The following is a 22954-nucleotide window of genomic DNA, read 5'->3' on the forward strand; positions in this document are numbered from 1 at the left end:
TACACTCCGTTTAACACCACTCCATTAGTTTCCATTCCATTTCATTCCAGTTAACTCCACTGCACTCAACTGCACTCCATTCCATTCCAACCAACTTCACTCCACTCGATTTCACTCCATTCCATTCCATTCCACTCCAATCCATTCCATTCCATTAGATTCCAATCCATTCCAATCCACTCTACTCCATTTGTCACCACTCCGTTCCACTCCCCTAAATTCCGTTACAGTCCACTCCTTTCCACTCCACTCCACTCCATTCAACTCCACTCCGCTAGATTTCATGGCATTCCATTCCATTCCACTCCATTCCAATCCATTGCTCTGCATTGCAGTGCATTCCACTCCACTCCAATCCATTCCATTTCATTCCATTCCACTGCACTCCACTTCACTCCAGTCAACTCCATTTCATTCCACTCCATTCCATTCCAATCCATTAGACTCCAATCCATTCCTTTCCACTCTACTCCACTTGTCACCACTCCATTACATGCCACTAATTTCAGTTACATTCCACTCCTTTCCACCTCACTCCACTTCATTCAAATCCACTCTGCTAGATTTCATGCCATTTCATTCCATTCTACTCCATTCCATTCCATTGCACTGCATTGCAGTGCATTCCACTCCACTCCACTCCATTCCATTCCGTTCCCTTCCACTGCACTCCACTCCTCTCCAGTCAACACCATTTCATTCCACTCGGTTCCATTCCTTTCCATTCCAATACACTTCACTCCACTATATTTTATTCCATTCAATATCATTCCATTCCACTCTACTCAACTTCACTGCACCACATTCCATTGCTCTCCATTGCACTCCACTCCACTCCGTTCCACTCCACTGCATTCCAAACCACTGCATTCCATTCCATTCCTTTCCATTCCATAACTTTCCACTCCAATCCACTCCTTTCCACTCCACTCCAATCCATTCGAATCCAATCCAATCCTTTCCATTCCATTCCATTCCATTCCACTCTACTCCATTCCACTCCTCTCCAATCCACTCAATTCCATTCCATTTCATTCCATTAAACTCCATTCCACTATATTCAACTCCATTCCACTACACTCCAATCCGCTCCACTCCACTCCATTCCATTCCACTCCATTCCATTCATCTCCATTCCACCAAAATACACTCCGTTTCACTCCACTCCTTTCCATTCCGCTCCATTTGATTGCAGTGTACTGCACTCCACTCCAATCCACTCCAATCCATTCCATTCCAGTCCACTCCCCTCCCCTCCAGTCCACTGCATTCCATTCCTTTCCATTCCATTCCATTCCATTCATTCCATTCTACTCCTTTCATCTCCACTCCATTCCACTCCAATCCATTCCACTACATTCCACTCCTTTCCACTCAACTCCACTCCATTCAAATCCACTACACTCCATTTCATGCCATACCATTCCATTCCACTTCATTCCAGTGGATTCCACTCCACTCCATTCCATTCCATTCCATTCCACACCATTCCACTCCACTCCACTCCACTCCACTCCATTTCATTACATTCCATTCCACTCCACTCCACTCCATTTCATTACACTCCATTCCATTCCTCTCCATTCCACTCCACTCCACTCAACTCAACTCCACTCCATTTCCTTCCACTCCATTCCACTCCACTCCAATCCATTGCAATCCAAGCCACTGCATTCCATTTCATTCCATTCCATTCCATTCCATTCCACTCTACTCCATTCCACTCCTCTCTAATCCACTCCATTCCATTCCATTTCATTCCATTCAATGCCATTCAACTATACACCTTTACATTCCACTACACGCCAGTCCACTCGACTCTACTCCATTCCATTCACCTCCATTCCACCCCACTAAACACCGTTTCACTCCACTCCATTACATTCCACTCCATTTCTTTCCAGTCAACTGCACTCCACTCTAATCCACTCCACTCCGTTCTATTCCAGCCCACTTCCATCCACTCCATTCCACTAGATTCCATTCCCTTCCATTCCATTGCACTCCATTCCATTCTGTTCCATTCCACTCTACTCCTTTCTTTTATTTATTTATTTTATTTTATTATTATTATTATACTTTAGATTTTATGGTACATGTGCACAATATGCAGGTAAGTTATGTATGTATACATGTGCAATGCTGGTGAGCTGCACCCACTAACTCGTCATCTAGAATTAGGTATATCTCCTAATGCTATACCTCCCCCATCCCCCCACCCCACAACAGTCCCCGAAGTCTGATGTTCCCCTTTCTGTGTCCATGCGTTCTCATTGTTCAATTCCCACCTATAAGTGAGAATATGCGGTGTTTGGTTTTCTGTTCTTGCAATAGTATACTGAGAATCATGATTTCCAATTTCATCCATGTCTCTACAAAGGACATGAACACATCATTTTTTATGGCTGCGTAGTATTGCATGTTGTATATGTGCCATATTTTCTTAATCCAGTCTATCATTGTTGGACATTTGGGTTGGTTCCAAGTCTTTGCTATTGTGAATAATGCTGCAATAAACCTACGTGTGCATGTGTCTTTATAGCAGCATGATTTATAGTCCTTTGGGTATATACCCAGTAATGGGATGGATGGGTCGAATGGAATGTCTAGTTCTAGATCCCTGAGGAATCGCCACACTGACTTCCACAGGGGTTGAACTAGTTTACAGTCCCACCAACAGTGTAAAAGTGTTCCTATTTCTCCACATACTCTCCAGCACCTGTTGATTCCTGACTTTTTAATGATTGCCATTGTAACTGGTGTGAGATGGTATCTCATTGTGGTTTTCATTTGCATTTCTCTGATGGTCAGTGATGGTGAGCATTTTTTCATGTGTTTTTTGGCTGCATAAATGTCTTCTTTTGAGAAGTGTCTGTTCATGACCTTCGCCCACTTTTTGATGCGGTTGTTTGTTTTTTTCTTGTAGATTTGTTTGAGTTCATTGTAGATTCTGGATATTAGCCCTTTGTCAGATGAGTAGGTTGTGAAAATTTTCTCCCATTTTGTAGGTTGCCTGTTCACTCTGATGGTAGTTTCTTTTGCTGTGCAGAAGCTCTTGAGTATAATTGGATTCCATTTGTCAATTTTGGCTTTTGTTGCCATTGCTTTTAGTGTTTTAGACATGAAGTCCTTGCCCATGACTATGTCCTGAATGGTAATGCCTAGGTTTTCTTCTAGGGTGTTTATGGTTTTAGGTCCAACATTTAAGTCTTTAATCCACCTTGAATTGATTTTTGTATAAGGTGTAAAGAAGGGATCCAGTTTCAGCTTTCTACATATGGCTAGCCAGTTTTCCCAGCACCATTTATTAAATAGGGAAACCTTTCCCCATTTCTTGTTTTTCTCAGGTTTTTCAAAGATCAGACAGTTGTAGATATGTGACATTATTTCTGACGGCTCTGTTCTGTTCCATTGATCTATATCTCTGTTTTGGTACCAGTACCATGCTGTTTTGGTTACTGTAGCCTTGTAGTATAGTTTGAAGTCAGGTAGTGTGATGCCTCCAGCTTTGTTCTTTTGGCTTAGGATTGACTTGGTGATGCGGGCTCTTTTTTGATTCCATATGAACTTTAAAGTAGTTTTTTCCAATTCTGTGAAGAAAGTCATTGGTAGCTTGAAGGGGATGGCATTGAAACTGTAAATTACCTTGGGAAGGATGGCCATTTTCACGATATTGATTCTTCCTACCCATGAGCATGGAATGTTCTTCCATTTGTTTGTATCCTCTTTTATTTCATTGAGCAGTGGTTTGTAGTTCTCCTTGAAGAGGTCCTTCACATCCCTTGTAAATTGGATTCCTAGGTATTTTATTCTCTTTGAAGCATTTGTGAATGGGAGTTCCCTCATGATTTTGGTCTCTGTTTTTGTGTTATTGATGTATAAGAATGCTTGTGATTTTTGTACATTGATTTTGTATCCTGAGACTTTGCTGAAGTTGCTTATCAGCTTAAGGAGATTTTGGGCTGAGACACCGGGGTTTTCTAGATATACAATCATGTCGTCTGCAAACAGGGACAATTTGACTTCCTCTTTTCCTAATTGAATACCCTTTATTTCATACTCCTGCCTAATTGCCCTGGCCACAACTTCCAACACTATGTTGAATAGAAGTGGTGAGAGAGGGCATCCCTGTCTTGTGCCAGTTTTCAAAGGGAATGCTTCCACTTTTTGCCCATTCAGTATGACATTGGCTGTGGGTTTTTCATAGATAGCTCTTATTATTTTGAGATACGTCCCATCAATACCTAATTTATTGAGAGTTTTTAGCATGAAGCGTTGTTGAATTTTGTCAACAGGCTTTTCTGCATCTATTGAGACAATCATGTGGTTTTTGACTTTGGTTCTGTTTATATGCTGGATTACATTTATTGATTTGCGTATATTGAACCATCCTTGCATCCCAGGGATGAAGCCCACTTGATCATGGTGGATAAGCTTTTTGATGTGCTGCTGGATTCTGCTTGCCAGTATTTTATTGAGGATTTTTGCATCAATGTTCATCAAGGTTATTGGTCTAAAATTCTCTTTTTTTATTGTGTCTCTGCCAGGCTTTGGTATCAGGATGATGCTGGCCTCATAAAATGAGTTAGGGAGGATTCCCTCTTTTTCTATTGATTGGAATAATTTCAGAAGGAATGGTAGCAGTTCCTCCTTGTACCTCTGGTAGAATTCGGCTGTCAACCCGTATGGTTCTGGACTTTTTTTGGTTGGTAAGCTATTGATTATTGCCACAATTTCAGTTCCCGTTATTGGTCTATTCAGACATTCAACCTCTTCCTGGTTTAGTCTTGGGAGGGTGTATGTGTTGAGGAATTTATCCATTTCTTCTAGATTTTCTAATTTATTTGTGTAGAGGTGTTTGTAGTATTCTCTGATGGTAGTTTGTATTTCTGTGGGATTGGTGGTGCTATCTCCTTTATCATTTTTTATTCCATCTCTTTGATTCTTTTCTCTTTTTTTCTTTATTAATCTTGCTAGTGGTCTATCAATTTTGTTGATCTTTTCGAAAAACCACCTCCTTGATTCATTGATTTTTTGAAGGGTTTTTTGTGTCTCTATTTCCTTCAGTTCTGCTCTGATTTTAGTTATTTCTTGCCTTCTGCTAGCTTTTGAATGTGTTTGCTATTGCTTTTCTAGTTCTTTTAATTGTGATGTTAGGGTGTCAAATTTGGATCTTTTCTGCTTTCTCTTGTGGAAATTTAGTTCTATAAATTTCCCTCTACACACTGCTTTGAATGCATCCCAGAGATTCTGGTATGTTGTGTCTTGGTTCTCGTTGGTTTCAAAGAACATCTTTATTTCTGCCTTCATTTCGTTATGTACCCAGTAGTCATTCAGGAGGAGGTTGTTCAGTTTCCACGTAGTTGAGCGGTTTTGAGTGAGATTCTTAATCCTGAGTTCTAGCTTCATTGCACTGTGATCTGAGAGATAGTTTGTTATAATTTCTATTCTTTTACATTTATTGAGGAGAGCTTTACTTCCAAGTATGTGGTCAATTTTGCAATAGGTGTGATGTGGTGCTGAAAAAAATATATATTCTGTTGATTTGGGGTGGAGAGTTCTGCAGATGTCTATTAGGTCCACTTGGTGCAGAGCTGAGTTCAATTCCTGGGTATCCTTGTTGACTTTCTGTCTCATTGATCTGTCTAATGTTGACAGTGGGGTGTTAAAGTCTCCCATTATTAATGTGTGGGAGTCTAAGTCTCTTTGTAGGTCACTCAGGACTTGCTTTATGAATCTGGGTGCTCCTGTTTTGGATGCATATATATTTAGGATAGTTAGCTCTTCTTGTTGAATTAATCCCTTTACCATTATGTAATGGCCTTCTTTGTCTCTTTTGATCTTTGTTTGTTTAAAGTCTGTTTTTTTCAGAGACTAGGATGGCAACCCCTGCCTTTTTTTGTTTTCCATTTGCTTGGTAGATCTTCCTCCATCCTTTTTTTTTGAGCCTATATGTGTCTCTGCACGTGAGATGGGTTTCCTGAATACAGAACACTGATGGGTCTTGAGTCTTTTTCTAATTTGCCAGTCTGTGTGTTTTAATTGGAGTATTTAGTCCATTTACGTTTAAAGTGAATATCGTTATGTGTGAATTTGATCCTGTCATTATGATGTTAGCTGGTTATTTTGCTCGTTAGTTGATGCAGTCTCTTCCTAGTCTCGATGGTCTTTATATTTTGGCATGATTTTGCAGTCACTGGTACAGGATGTGCCTTTCCATGTTTAGCGCTTCCTTCAGGAGCTCTTTTAGGGAGGGCCTGGTGGTGACATAATCTCTCAGCATTTGCTTGTCTGTAAAGTATTTTATTTCCCCTTCACTTATGAAGCTTAGTTTGGCTGGATATGCAATTCTGGGTTGAAAATTCTTTTCTTTAAGAATGTTGAATATTGGCCCCCACTCTCTTCTGGCTTGTAGGGTTTCTGCCGAGAGATCCGCTGTTAGTCTGATGGGCTTCCCTTTGATGGTAACCCGACCTTTATCTCTGGCTGCCCTTAACATTTTTTCCTTCATTTCAACTTTGGTGAATCTGACAATTATGCGTCTTGCAGTTGCTCTTCTTTAGGAATATCTTTGTGGCGTTCTCTGTATTTCCTGAATCTGAATGTTGGCCTGCCTTGCTAGATTGGGGGAGTTCTCCTGGATAATATCCTGCAGAGTGTTTTCCAACTTGTTTCCATTCTCCCCGTCACTTTCAGGTACACCAATCAGACGTAGATTTGGTCTTTTCACATAGTCCCACATTTCTTGGAGGCTTTGCTCGTTTCTTTTTATTCTTTTTTCTCTAAACTTCCCTTCTCACTTCATTTCATTCATTTCATCTTCCAGGGCTGATACCCTTTCTTCCATTTGATCACATTGGCTCCTGAGGCTTCTGCATTCTTCACGTAGTTCTCGAGCCTTGGTTTTCAGCTCCATCAGCTCCTTTAAGCACTTCTCTGTATTGGTTATTCTAGTTATACATTCTTCTAAATTTTTTTCAAAGTTTTCAACTTCTTTGCCTTTGGTTTGAATATCCTCCCGTAGCTCGGAGTAATTTGATCGTCTGAAGCCTTCTTCTCTCAGTTCGTCAAAGTCATTCTCCGTCCAGCTTTGTTCCGTTGCTGGTGAGGAACTGCGTTCCTTTGGAGGAAGAGAGGTAGTCTGCTTTTTAGAGTTTCCAGTTTTTCTGCTCTGTTTTTTCCCCGTTTTTGTGGTTTTATCTACTTTTGGTCTTTGATGATGGTGATGTACAGATGGGTTTTTGGTGTGGATGTCCTTTCTGTTAGTTTTCCTTCTAACAGACAGAACCCTCAGCTGCAGGTCTGTTGGATTACCTGGCCAGCCGTGTGAGGTGTCAGTCTGCCCCTGCTGGGGGGTGCCTCCCAGTTAGGCTGCTCAGGGCTCAGGGGTCAGGGACCCACTTGAGGAGGCAGTCTGCCTGTTCTCAGATCTCCAGCTGTGTGCTGGGAGAACCACTGCTCTCCTCAATGCTGTCAGACAGGGACATTTAAGTCTGCAGAGGTTACTGCTGTCTTTTTTTTTGTCTATGCCCTGCCCCCAGAGGTGGAGCCTACAGAGGCGGGCAGGCATCCGTGAGCTGTTGTGGGCTCCACCGAGTTCAAGCTTCCCAGCTGCTTTGTTTACCTAAGTGAGCCTGGGCAATGGCGGGCACCCCTCCTCCAGCCTCGCTGCCTACTTGCTGTTTGATCTCAGACTGTGTGCTAGCAATCAGTGAGACTCCATGGGTGTAGGACCCTATGAGCCAGGTGAGGGCTGTAATCTCCTGGGGCACCGTTTCCTAAGCCAGTCGGAAAAGCACAGTATTCAGGTGGGAGTGGCCCTATTTTCCAGGTGCCATCTGTCACCCCTGGAAAGGGAACTCCCTGACCCCTTGCGCTTCCCAAGTGAGGCAATGCCTCGCCCCTGCTTTGGCTGACTCACGGTGCGCTCACCCACTGACCTGCGCCCACTGTCTGGCACTCCCTAGTGAGATGAACACGGTACCTCAGATGGAAATGCAGAAATCACCCGTCTTCTGCGTCGCTCACGCTGGGAGCTGTAGACCGGAGCTGTTCCTATTCGGCCATCTTGGCTCCTCCTCCCCTCTACTCCTTTCATCTCCACTCCATTCCACTCCACTCCATTCCATTACATTCCACTCCTCTCCACTCCATTCCACTCCATTCAACTCCACTCCACTCCATTTCATGCCTTTCCATTCCATTCCTCTGCATTCCAGTGGATTTCACTCCACTCCTATCCATTCCATTCCACTCCAATCCACTCCACTCCACTCCACTCCATTCCATTACACTCCATTCCATTCCTCTCCATTCCACTATACTCCACTCCACTCAACTCCACTCCATTCCACTCCACTCCATTCCTCTCCTCTCCATTTCATTCCATTCCATTTCATTTCACTACAATCCCCTCCACTACACTCCACCACATTCCATTGCTCTACACTGTACTCCACTAGATTCCAGTCCACTGCATTCCAACCCACTCCATTCCAATCCTGTCCATTCCACTCCCGTCCACTACATTCCACTCGACTCCACTGAATTCCATTCCACTCCGCTCCATTCCGATTCAACCCATTCCATTCCATTCCATTCCACTCCATTCCATTCCCTTCCATTCCACTCCATTCCATTCCATTCCCTTCTATTCCATTCCATTCCACTATACTCCATTACACTCCTCTCCATTTCACTCCACTCCATTCCATTTCATTCCATTACACTCCATTCCACTCCTGTCCACTCCATTCCACTCCACTCAGCTCCATTCCATTCCATTCCACTCAAATCCATTCCATTCCATTCCATTCCACTCCAATTTTCCCACTCCTTTCCACTCCACTTCACTCCACTCCATTCCACTCCACTTCATACCAGTACATTCCATTCCGTTCCTCTCCATTACCTTCTGTTCCTCTTCGTTGTCTTCCATTCCACTCCACTCCACTCCATTCCACTCTACTCCAATTCACTACTTTCCATTCCATTCCACTCCGTTCCATTCCATTCCACTCCGTTCCATTCCATTCCACTCCATTGCAATCCTTTCCATTCCTTTCCACTCCATTCCACTCCATTCCACTACACTTCGTTTCATTCCATTCCATTTCATTCCACTCCACTCCACTGCACTTCACTACCCTCCACCACATTCCATTGCTCTTCACTGCACTCCACTCCACTCCATTCCACTCCACTGCATTCCAAACAACTCCATTCCATTCCATTCCACTCCACTGCACTCCATTCCAATCCACTGCACTCTCTTCCACTCTACTCTACTCCAATCCATTTGATTTCATTCCATTCCATTCCACTCCTTTCCATTGCATTCCGTTCCATTCCACTCCATTCCATTCCAGTCCATTCCATTTCATTCCACTATATACCATTCCAGTACTCTCCATTCATCTCCACTCCATTCCATTTCTTTACACTCCATTCCTTTCCACTCCTCTCCATTCCACTCCCCTCCTCCCCATTCCATTCCATTCTACTCCACTTCTTTCCCCTCCATTCCACGCCACTCTACTATATTCCACTCAACTCCTTTCCACAACATTCAATTCGATTCCACTCCATTCCTTTCCATTCCACTGCATTCAATTTCATTCCACTCTGTTCCGTTCCATTGCACTCCATTCCAGTACATTCCACTCCACTCCATTCCATTCCATTCCATTCCATCAAATTCCATTCCACCACATTCCACTCCATTCCACTCCATTCTTCTGTACTCCACTACATTCTACTCCATTCCACTCCATTTCACTCCATTCCGTTCCACTCCATTCCACTCCATTCTACTGCATTAAGCTCCACATCACTTGACTCCATTCAATTCCACTCCATTCCACTCTACTCCATTCCATTTCACTCTGCTCCAATCCACTCCACTCCACTCCATTTCATTCCACTCTATTCCATTCCTCTCCATTCCACCCCACTACACCTAGTTTCACTCCAATCCTTTCCATTCCATTCAATTTCATTCCAGTCTACTTCACTCCACTGAATTGCACTCCATTCCATTCCAACCCAATGTACTCCACTCCATTCCATTACATTCTATTTCATTATTCTCCACTCCTCTCGACTCCACTCCACCACATTCCATTGCTCTGCACTGCACTCCATGGCACTACATTGCACTCCACTGCATTCCAACCCACTCCATTCCAATCCATTCCATTCCACTCCACTCCACTCCATTCCACTCCACTCCGCACCCTTCCTCTCCACTCCACACCCTTCCTCTCCACTCCATTCCATTCCATTCCATTCCATTTTATTCCATTCCTTTCTACTCCATTCCATTCCATTCCCCTCCTCTCCGTTCCACTCCACTCAATTCCATTTCTTTCTATTACACTACATTCCACTCCACTCCACTGCATTCCATTCCATTCCACTCCACTTCACTTTATTCCACTCCATTCCATTCCATTCCATTCCATTCCACTCCACTTCACTTTTTTCCACTCCATTCCCCTCCACTCCACTCCATTCCACTCCACTCCACTACATTCCGTTCCATTCCATACTGTTCCATTCCATTCCACTCAGTTCAATTCGATTCCAATCCATGCCACTCCATTCCACTCCATTCTGTTTCATTCCATTCCATTTAATTCCACTCCACTCTACTCCACTACACCACATTCCATTGCTCTCCACTGCACTCCATTCCACTCCATTCCACTCCACTGCTTTCCAACCCACTCCATTCCATTCCATTCCATTCCAATCCACTCCACTCCTTTCAAATCCACTCCACTCCATTCCATTCTATTCCCCTCCATTCCTTTCCATTCCACTGTACTCCATTCCACTCCTCTTCGTTCCACTCCATTGTATTCCATTTCATTCCGTTACTCCCCATGCCAATCCACTCCAGTACATTATGCTCCATGCCACTTCATTCCATTCCATTCAATTCCACTCCACTCCACTTCTTTCCACTCCCTTCCACTCCACTCCACTCCATTCCAATCCACTCCACTCCACTCCACTACATTTCATTCCATTCCACTCCGTTCCATTCCATTCCACGCCGTTCCACTCCATTCCAATCCATGCCATTCCACTCCATTCCAATCCATGCCATTCCATTCCACTCCACTCCATTTCATTTCATTCCATTTCATTCCACTCCACTCCTCTCCACTACACTCCACCACATTCCATTGCTTTCTCCTGCACTCCATTCCACTCCATTCCATTCTACTGCATTCCACCCAACTCCATTCCATTCCAGTTCACTCCACTCCATTCAAATCCAATCCACTCCATTCCACTCCACTCCTCTCCATTCCGTTTCATTCCATTCCATTCCATTCCATTCCACTGCATTCCATTGCATTCCATTACATTCCATTACACTTTATTCCATTGCATTCCACTATACTCCATTCCAATCCTCTCCATTCCTCTCCACTCCATTCCATTTCATTCCATTTCACTCCATTCCATTCCACTCCTCTCCACTCCATTCCACTCCACTCCACTCCATTCCATTCCATCCTTTGCCACTACTGTCCCCTTCTTTCCACTCCATTCCACTACACTCCACTACATTCCACTCCACTCCACACCACTACATTCCATACCATTCCATTTATCTCCATTCCATTCCATTCCAATCCATTCCATTCCATTCTACTCCACTCCACTCCATTCCATTCCATCAAATTCCATTCCATTACCTTCCAGTCCATTCCACTCCATTCCATTCCAGTACATTCCACTCTATTCCCTTACATTCCTCTCCACTCCATTCCATTCCACTCCATTCCATTTCTTTCCAATCCATTGCTCTCCTTTCCATTCCATTGCACTGCATTCCACTCCACTCCATTCCATTCCATTTCATTCCATTCGACTCCACTCTACTCAACTCCATTCCATTCCATTCTATTCCATTTCATTCCAGTCTACTCCACTCCACTCAACTCCATTCCGTTCCATTCCATCCCACTCCACTCCACTACATTACACTCCACTACATACCACTCCACTCCTTTCCCTTCCATTCCACTCCATTCCACTCCATTACACTCTACGCCGTTTGCCAACACTCCATTCCACTCCATTTCATTACATTCCACTCCTTCAAAATCCACTGCACTCCATTCAACTCCACTCCACTAGATTTCATGCCATTCCTTTCCTTTCCACTCCATTGCATTCCTTTCCACTCCATTCCACTGAATTCCACTCCACTCCACTCCATTCCATTCCTTTCCATTCCTCTGTACTCCACTCCACTCAGATCCATTTCATTCCACTCCATTCTTTTCCTCTCTATTCCATTCCAATCCACTCCGATCCACTGCACTCCACTCTATTCCATTCAATTTCATTTCATTCCACTCCACTTCACTCCACCACATTTCATTGCTCTCCAATGTACTCCACTCCACTCCGTTCCAGTCCACTTCATTCCAACCCACTTCATTCCATCCCATTCCATTCCATTTCACACCACTCCACTCCATTCCACTCCACTCCAATCCATTCCAAACCACTCCACTCTATTCCTTTTCATTCCATTCCATTGCATTCCACTCCATTCCCTTCCATTCCACTCTATTCCATTCCACTCCTTTTTATTCCAATCCATTGTATTCCATTTCATTCCATTCATCTCCATTCTACTATACTCCATTCCATTCCACCACACTCTATTCCACTCCAGTCCACTTCATTCCTTTCCACTCCATTTCATTCTTCACCATTCTACCACACTACACTCGGTTTTGCTACACTCCATTCCATTCCATTCCACTGTACTGCTCTCCACTCGAATCCACTCCACTCCATTTCTTTCCAGCCCACTCCACTCCACTACATTCCACTCCATTCCTTTCCACTCCATTGCATTCCATTCCACTCTACTCCTTTCATATCCACTCCATTCCAATCCACTCCATTCCGTTACATTCCACTCCTTTCCACTGCACTCCACACTATTCAACTCCACTCCACTCCATTTCATGACATTCCATTCCATTCCACTTCATTCCAGTGCACTCCACTCCACTCCACAACATTCCATTCGATTCCATTCCAATCCACTCCAATCCACTGCACTCCACTCCAATTCATTCCACTCCATTCCATTCTTCTCCTTTCCACTCCACTCCACTCATATCTACTTCACTCCATTTCATTCCACTCCACTCCACTCCCCTTCACTCCACCACATTCCATTGCTCTCTAGTGCACTCCATTCAACTCATTCCACTCCACTGCAATCCAACCCACTCCGTACCATTCCATTCCATTCCACTCCACTCCACTCCATTTCACTCCACTCCACTGCATTCTACTCCACTCCATTGCATTCCTTTTCATTCCACTCAATTCCATTTCATTCCATTCAATTCCATTCCATTCCACTCCACTCCATTCCATTTCATTCCATTCCACTCCATTCCACTCCATTCCACTGTACTCCATTCCATTTCATTCCATTCCACTCCATTCCTCTGTACTCCATTCCACTCCTCTGCGTTCCACTCCACTCCATTCAATTTCATTCCATTACACTCCATTCCACTCCACTACACTCCATTCCACTCTAATCCACTCCATTCCATTCCATTGCATTCCACTCCATTCCTCTTCTTTCCACTCCATTCCACTCCACTCTCCTCCATTTTACTGCACTCAACTCCACTACATTCCTTTCCATTCCACTCCATTCCGTGGCATTCCATTCCACTCCATTCCATTCCACTCCATTCCAGTCCTTTCCACTCCACTCCATTCTATTCCATTACATCAAATTCCATTCCACTACATTCCAGTCCATTCTACTCCATTCTTCTGTACTCCACTCCATTCTATTCCATTACATCAAATTCCATTCCACTACATTCCAGTCCATTCTACTCAATTCTTCTGTACTCCACTCCATTCTTCTGTACTCCTCTCAATTCTACTCAATTCCACTCCGTTCCACTCCATTCTGTTCCCCTCCATTCCTCTCCATTCCATTCCGTTCCATTCAGCTACAGAACCCTCCACTCCATTCCATTCCACTCTATTCCACTCTACTGCATTCGATTCCACTTCAATCCAGTCCACTCCACTTCGCTCCATTTCATTCGACTTCATTACATTCCTCCCCATTCCACCCCAATACACTCCGTTTCACTCCTCTCCATTCCATTCCATTCCATTTCATTACAGTCTACTCCACTCCACTCAACTCCCTCCTTTCCATTCCAACCCATTCCACTCCACTCCATTCCACTCCAGTCCATTCAATTACTTTCCATTTCATTCCACTCCACTCCCCTGCACTCCACTCTATCACATTCCATTGCTGTCCACTGCCCTGCACTGGACTCCGTTACACTCCCCTGCATTCCAACCCAATCCATTCCATTCCTTCCATTCCACTTCACTCCACTCCATTCCACTCCACTCCTCTCCATTCCACTCCACTCCACTCTATTCCATTTCATTTCATTCCATTCCATTTCACTCCATACCATGCCATTCCCGTATACTCCATTCCACTCCTCTCCATTCCAATCCCCTCCATTCCATTTCACTCCATTTCACTCCATTCCACTCCATTCCATTCCATTCCATTTCATTCCAGTCTACTCCACTCCACTAAACTCCAGTACATTCCATTCCAACCCACTCCACTCCACTCCATTCCACTCCACTCCATTCCATTCCATTAAATTCCATTCCACTGCATTCCATTCCATTCCACTCTACAGCACTCGTCACCCCTTCATTCCACTCTACTCCATTCCATTACATTCCAATCATTTCCACTGCATTCCACTCCATTCAACTATACTCCCCTTGATTTCATGCCATTCCATCCCATTCCACTCCATTCCATTCTATTCCACTCAATTCCACTGCATTCCACTCCACTCCACTACTTTCCATTCCATTATATTCCACTGCATTCCACTCCAATCCACTCAGCTCCACTTTATTCCACTTCAATCCATTCCTCTCCATTCCACTCCACTCCACTCCTTTCAGCTCCACTCCATTCTATTCAATTCAATTTCATTCCATTCCACCCCACTCCACTCCACTCCACCACATTCCATTGCTCTCCACTACAATCCAATCCACTCCATTCCACTCCACTGCATTACAACCCACTTCATTCCATTCCATTCCAATACACTCCACTCCACTCCAATCCATTCCACTCCACTCCAATCCATTCCAATCCACTCCTCCCCATTCAATTTCATTCCATTCCATTCCATTGAAATCCATTCCATTCCGTTCAATTCTACTCCATTCCACTCCTCTCCATTCCACTCCATTCCATTCCGTTTCAATTCATTCAACTCCATTCCACTCTACTCAATTCCATTCCACTCCACTCCAGTCCACTCAATTCTACTCCAATCCATTCCACTCCATTCCCTTCATTTCCATTCCACCCCACTACACTCCATTTCACTCCAATCCATTGCAGTCCATTCTATTTCATTCCAATTTACTGCACTCCACTCCAATCCATTCCACTCCATTCCATTCCAGCCCACTCCACTCCAGTCCATTCCACTCCACTACATTCCACTCCAGTCCATTCCATTCCATTCCACACCAATCCATTCCACTCCACTCCAATCGATTCCAATCCACTCCTCCCCGTTCAATTCCATTCCATTCCATTCCTTTGCACTCCATTCCATTCCATTCCATTGCACTCCATTCCATTCCGTTCAATTCTACTCCATTCCACTCCTCTCCATTCCACTCCATTCCTTTCCGTTTCATTCCATTCAACTCCATTCCACTCTACTCAATTCCATTCCACTCCACTCAATTCCATTCCACTCCACTCCAGTCCACTCAATTCTACTCCAATCCATTGCACTCCATTCCCTTCACTTTCATTCCACCCCACTACACTCCGTTTCACTCAAATCCATTGCATTCCATTCCATTTCATTCCAATCTACAGCACTCCAGTCCAATCTACTCCACTCCATTCCATTCCAGCCCACTCCACTCCACTCTATTCCACTCCACTACATTCCACTCCACTCCATTCCATTCCATTCCACTCCATTCCATTCCATTCCATTCCACTCTATTCCTTTCATCTCCACTCCATTCCACTCCATTCCATGCCATTACATTCCACTCTTTCCACTCCACTCCTCTGCATTCAACTTCTCTCCACTCCATTCCATTACAATACATACCACTCCACTACATTCCAGTGCATTCCACTCCATTACACTCCATTCCATTCCATTCCATTCCACTACACTCCACTCGACTCCATTCCCCTCCTTTTCATTCCACTCCATTCCATTCCTCTCCTTTCCACTCCACTACACTGCATTCCACTCCACTCCATTCCATTTCATTTCACTCCACTCAAATCTACTACACTCCACACAATCCATTGCTCTCCACTGCACTCCACTCCACTCCATTCCACTCCACTCTACTCCATTCCACTCCACTCTACTCCATTCCACTCCACTCCATTCCATTTCATTCCATTCCATTTCATTCCACTCCATTCCTCTCCATTCTGTTCCATTCCATTCCATTCCATTCCATTCCACTCTATTCCATTCCATTCCACTCTACTCCATTCCACTCCTCTCCATTCCACACCACGGCATTACATTTCATTCCATTACACTACATTCCACTCCACTCCACTCGATTCCACTCCACTCCACTCCATTCCATTCCATTCCATTCCACTCCATTCCACTCAACTCCACTCTATTCCACTCTATTCCAGTACACTGCTTTCCATTTGACACCATTGCATTCCTTTGCAATGCGCTCCACTCCACTCCATTCAATTTGAATCTATTCCAATCCACTCTATTTCTTTCCACTCCACTTCACTACATTCCACTCCTTTCCACACCACTCCAGTTCACTCCCTTCCACTCCTATCCATTCCTCTCCATTCAACTCCACTCCACTCCACTCCATTCGATTCCATTCCATTCCATTGCGTTCCATTCCATTCCATTCCATTCCATTCCATTGCATTCCATTAAATCCCATTCCATTCTATTCCATTCCACTCCTTTCCACTCCACTCTATTCCACTCCACTCCAGTTCATTCCAATCCACTTTACTCCTTTCCATTCGATCCCATTCCTTTATATTCCACTCCATTCTAGTCCATTCCACTCTATTCTACTCCACTCCACTCCATTCCACTGCATTCCCCTTCATTCAACTCCATTCAACTAAACGCCATTAAATTCCTTTCCACTGTACTCCATTACACTCCACTCCATTCCACTCCTCTCCATTCCATCCTATTCCTTTCAACTCCATTGCATTCCTTTCCACTCTACTCCATTCCATTCAACTCCACTCCGCTCCATTCCATTCATCTCTCCTCCACTCCGCTGCAATCCATTCCACTGCATTCCTCTTCACTCCACTCCATTCCACTCCACTTCACTGCATTCCATTACATTCCACTCCATTCCATTCCGTTCCACTATACATCATTCCACTCCAATACATTCGCTTCCATTCCATTCAAATCCATTTGACTCCACTCCACTCCACTCTACTCCACTGCACTCCATTCTATTCCATTCCACTCCACTCCATTCCATTACACGCCACTCCATTCCAGTCCACTCCAGTTCACTCCACTTCACTCCATTCCACTCCCCTCCGTTCCACTCCACTCAACTCCATTCCATTCCATTCCATTCTACTCCTCTCCACTCAATTTCAATCCATTCCAATTCATTCTACTCTACTCCACTACATTTCTTTCCAATCCATTCCACTCCAATCCAGTCCACTTCTCTCTATTCCACTCCACTCCACTCCATTCCTTACCATTACATTCCAATCCACTCCATACCATTCCATTCCACTCTAATCCATTCCATTCCACGTCATTCCAGTTCATTCCACTTTACTTCACTTCATTCTGTTCCTTTCCATTTCATTCTGTTCCAATCCATTGCACTCCATTCCACTCCATTCCGCTCCAATCAACTCCATTCCTTGCCACTCCACTCCATTCCATTCCACTCTACTCCACTCTATTCCACTCTATTCCAGTCCACTGCCTTCCACTCCACACAATTGCATTCCATTGCACTGCACTCCACACAACTCCATTCCATTCGAATCCACTCCAATCCACTCTAATCCATACCACTCCACTTCACTCTATTCCACTCCATTCCACCACACTCCAGTCCACTCCCTTCCACTCCAATACATTCTTCTCCATTCCACTCCACTCCACTCCTTTCCATTCCATTCCATTCCATTCCATTCCATTCCATTCCATTCCAATCCATTCCATACCACTCTTTCCCCTCCACTCTATTAATCTCCACCCCACTCCATACCTTGCAATTCCATTCCATTCCACTCCATTCCATTCCATTCCACTCCATTTCATTCCATTCCTCTCCATTCCAGTTCATTCCACTCCACTTCACTCTGTTCCATTCTATCCCATTGCATTCCATTCTACTCCACTCTACTCAATTCGACCCCATTACTCTCCACTCCACTCTATTCCACTGAATTGCCCTCCATTCCACTCCATTCTAATAAACTCCATAAAATTCCATTCCATTTCACTCTATTACACTCCACTCCATTCAACTCCACTCCATTCCATTCCATTCAACTCCATTGCATTCCTTTCCACTCTCTTCCATTCCACTCAACTCTACTCCACTCCATTCCAATAATCTCTCCTACTATCCACTCCAATCCATTCCACTGCATTCCTCTCCACTCCACTCCATTCCAGTCCACTTCATTGCATTCCATTACATTCCACTCCATTCCATTCCATTCCACTCTATTCTATTCCACTCCACTCCATTCCACTCCAAACCAATCCATTCCATTTCATTCAACTCCATTCTACTCCACTCCACTCCATTCTACTCTACTCCACTCCATTCTATTCCATTCCACTCCACTGCATTCCATTCCACTCCACACCATTCCTTTCCATTCCATTCCACTTTACTCCACTCCACTCCACTCCATTCCATTCCATTCCACTCTATTCTATTCCACTCCATTCCATTCCATTCCACTCTATTCCAGTGCTCTCCATTCCATGCCATTCCTCTCCTCTCCAATACAATCCATTGGATTCCACTCCATTTCACTCCACTCCATTTGCCTCCATTCCCTTCGACTTCATTCCACTCCACTCCAATCCATTCCATTCCACTCCACTACAATCCACTCCATTGCTTTCCACTCCATTCCACTCCACTCCATTCCATTTCATTCCTCTCCACTCCAATCCTCTCCATTGCATTCCACTTCATTCCACTCAACTCCACTCCATTCTTTTCCACTCCAATCCACTCCACTACAATCCACTCCATTGCATTCCACTCCATTCCACTCCACTCCATTCCATTTCATTCCACTCCACTACAATCCACTCCATTGCATTCCACTTCATTCCACTCCACTCCACTCTATTCCTTTCCACTCCTTTCCACTACACTCCGTTCCATTCCATTCCATTCCATTCCAATCCACTCCATTGCATTCCAATCCATTCCACTCCACTCCATTCCATTCCATTCCATTCCATTCCATTCCATTCCATTCCATTCCTTTCCAATCCCTTCCAGTCCATTCAACTACACCCAACTCCATTCCATTCCACTCCACTCCACTCCATTCCACTACACTGCACTCATTTCCACTGTATTCCAGTCCAGTCCATTCCACTATACATCTTTGCATTGCATTCCAGTGCACTCCACTCCACTCCATTCCATTCCAATCCATTCCACTCCACTCCATTCCATTCCACTCCACTTCACTCCACTCCACTGCATTCCACTCAATTCCATTCCACTCCACTAAACTCCATTCAATTCCATTCTACTCATCTCCACTCGATTCAAATCCATTCCATTCGATTCCACTCCACTCCACTCCATTCCATTCCAATCCATTCCACTACATTGCACTCCACTCCACCCTATTCCACTCCACTCCACTCCATTCCTCGCCATTCCATTCCAATCCACACCATTCCTTTCCATTCCACTCCATTCCATTCCATTCCACTCCATTCCATTCCATTCCACTGCATTCCAGTTAGTTCCACTTTACTTCACTCCATTCCATTCCTTTCCATTTCATTCTCTTCCACTCCATTGCACTCCATTCCACCTCACGCCACTCCATTCCACTCTATTCCCATCCCTTCAACTGCATTCCACCTCACGCCACTCCATTCCACTCTATTCCCATCCCTTCCACTCCATTCCATTAAACTCCATTCCATTCCATTCCACTCTATTCCATTCCACTACACTCCATTCCCGTCCACTCCACTCCATTCCATTCCATTCCTCTTCATTCCATTCAATTCCATTCCATTACACTCCTTTCCATTCCATTACAGTCTGTTCCACTCCACTCCACTCCACTCCATTCCACTCCTCTCCAATCCATTCCATTCCATTGCATTCCATTGGTTTCAACTCCAATCCATTCCATTCCACACCACTCCATTCCACAACACTCCACTCCACTCCTCTCCATTCCATTCCATTCCACTGCATTCCTTTCCATTCGTTTCTTTCCATAGGATCTCACTCTGTCGCCAAATCTGGAGTGCAGTGGCACAATCTCAGCTCACATTTCTTTCCACCGTTCCATTGCATTGCATTCCATCGCATTCCATTCCATGCTATTTCACTCCACTCCACTGCACTCTACTCCATTCCATTCCACTCTGTCCCATTCCATTCGACTCCATTCCAAACCACTCCACTGCCCTCCACTCCACTCCATTTAATTCCGTTTCACTCCATTGCTTTCCACTCCTTTCCTTCAACAGTATATCACTGTGTCACACAGGCTGGTGTGCAGTGGCAGAATCTCAACTCACACTACATGTCACTTTCCATTGCATTACATTGTATTCCACTGCACTCTCTTTCACTCCACTCCACTCCACTCCGCTCCACTACATTCCATTACATCCCATTCCATTCCTCTCCATTCCTCTCCAATCCACTTCACTCCAATCCACTCCAATCCACTCCAATCCAATCCATTCCATTACAATCCACTGCATTCCATTCCATTCCTTTCTTTCGAGAATTTCTTAGTCTGTCAATCAGCCTGAAGAGTAGTGGGATAATCTCAGCCTCCATTACAATACATTCCATCCCACTCCACTGCACTCCACTCCACTTCATTCCACTCCACCCCTCTCCCATCCATTCCAGTTCAAACTACTCCTTTCCACTCAATTCCATTCTGCTCCTTTCCACTCCACCCAATTCCATTCCATTCCACTCCACTCCACTTACTCCACTCCATTCCATTCCAATCCATTCCATTCCATTTCATTCCACTCCACTACACTCTATTCCATTCCACTCCATTCCACTCCATTCCTCTTAACTCCACTAAATTACACTCCACTCCACTCAATTCCATTGCATTCCATTACATTACTTTCCATTCCCCTCCATTCAATTCCATTCCACTCCATTGTAGTCCATTCCACTCCATTCCACTCTACTCCACTCCACTCCATTCCATTCCACTCCACTCCATTCCATTCCACTCCACTCCATTCCATTCCACTCCATTCCACCCCACCCAATTCCATTCCACTCCACACTTTTCTATTCCATTCCACTCCATTCCATTCCACTCCATTCCACTCCATTCCACTCCATTCCACTCCACTCCACTCCACTTCATTCCATTCCATTCCATTCCACTCCACACCATTCCATTCCATTCCACTGCAGTTCTCTTTACCCCATTCCATTCCAATATATACCACTCCACTGCATTCCATTCCACTCCACTTCACTCCACTCCACTCCATTTCATTCCACGCCATTCCATTTATATCCATTCCACACCATTCCACTGCATTCCATTCCATTCCACTACGATCCATTGCATTCCACTCCATTCCAGTTCATTCAACCCAGTCCAATGCATTCCATTCCATTCCATTCCATTCATTCCATTCCATTCCATTCCATTACATTACATTTCATTCCATTCCATTCCATTTCTTTCCACTCCATTACAGTCCGTTCCACTCCATTTCACTCCATTCTACTCCATTCCACTCTAATCCCCTCCATTCCACTCCATTCCATTCCAATCCATAATATTCCATTCCACTCCATTGCATTCCACTCCATTCCATTCCATTCCCCTCCAATCCATTCCATACCACTCCATTCCTCTCCACTCCACTATATTACACTCCACTCCACTCCCCTCCAATCCATTCCATGCCAATCCCTTCATTTCAACTCCAATCCATTCCATTCCACACCACTACATTCCACAACACTCCACTGCACTCCATTCCATTCTATTCCACTCCTTTCAATTCCATTCCTTTCTTTCCACAGGATCTCACTATGGATCAAAAGGTGTAGTGCAGTGGCATAATCTCAGCTCACTTTTCTTTTCACCATCCCATTGCATTCCACTCCATTCCATTCCATTAAATACTATTTCACTCCACTCCTCTGCACTCCACTCCATTCCTTTCCACTCCATCCCTTTCCTTTCCACTCCATTCCAAATCACTCTACTGAACTCCACTCGACTCCATTCCATTCCATTCCATTCCATTTCACTCCTTTGCATTCCATTCCTTTCCTTCGACAGGATATCACTGTGTAACCCAGGCTGGAGTGCAATGGCACAATGTCGGCTCACATTACATGTCACTTTCCATTGCATTGAATTCCATTCAATTGCATTCCTTTGCATTCCATTCCAATGCATTCCATTCCATTAAATTCCATTCATTTCCAAACCACTCGTTTCCACTCCACTCCACTCCACTCCATTCCATTATATCCGATTCCATTCCACTCCATTCCACTCCTTTCCTCTGCACTGCACTCCACTCTATTCCACTCCATCGCATTCCATTCCGCTCCATTCCAC

The sequence above is a fragment of the Pongo abelii genome, chromosome 11 (assembly GCF_028885655.2).
Source record: "Pongo abelii isolate AG06213 chromosome 11, NHGRI_mPonAbe1-v2.0_pri, whole genome shotgun sequence".
NCBI lineage: Eukaryota > Metazoa > Chordata > Mammalia > Primates > Hominidae > Pongo > Pongo abelii.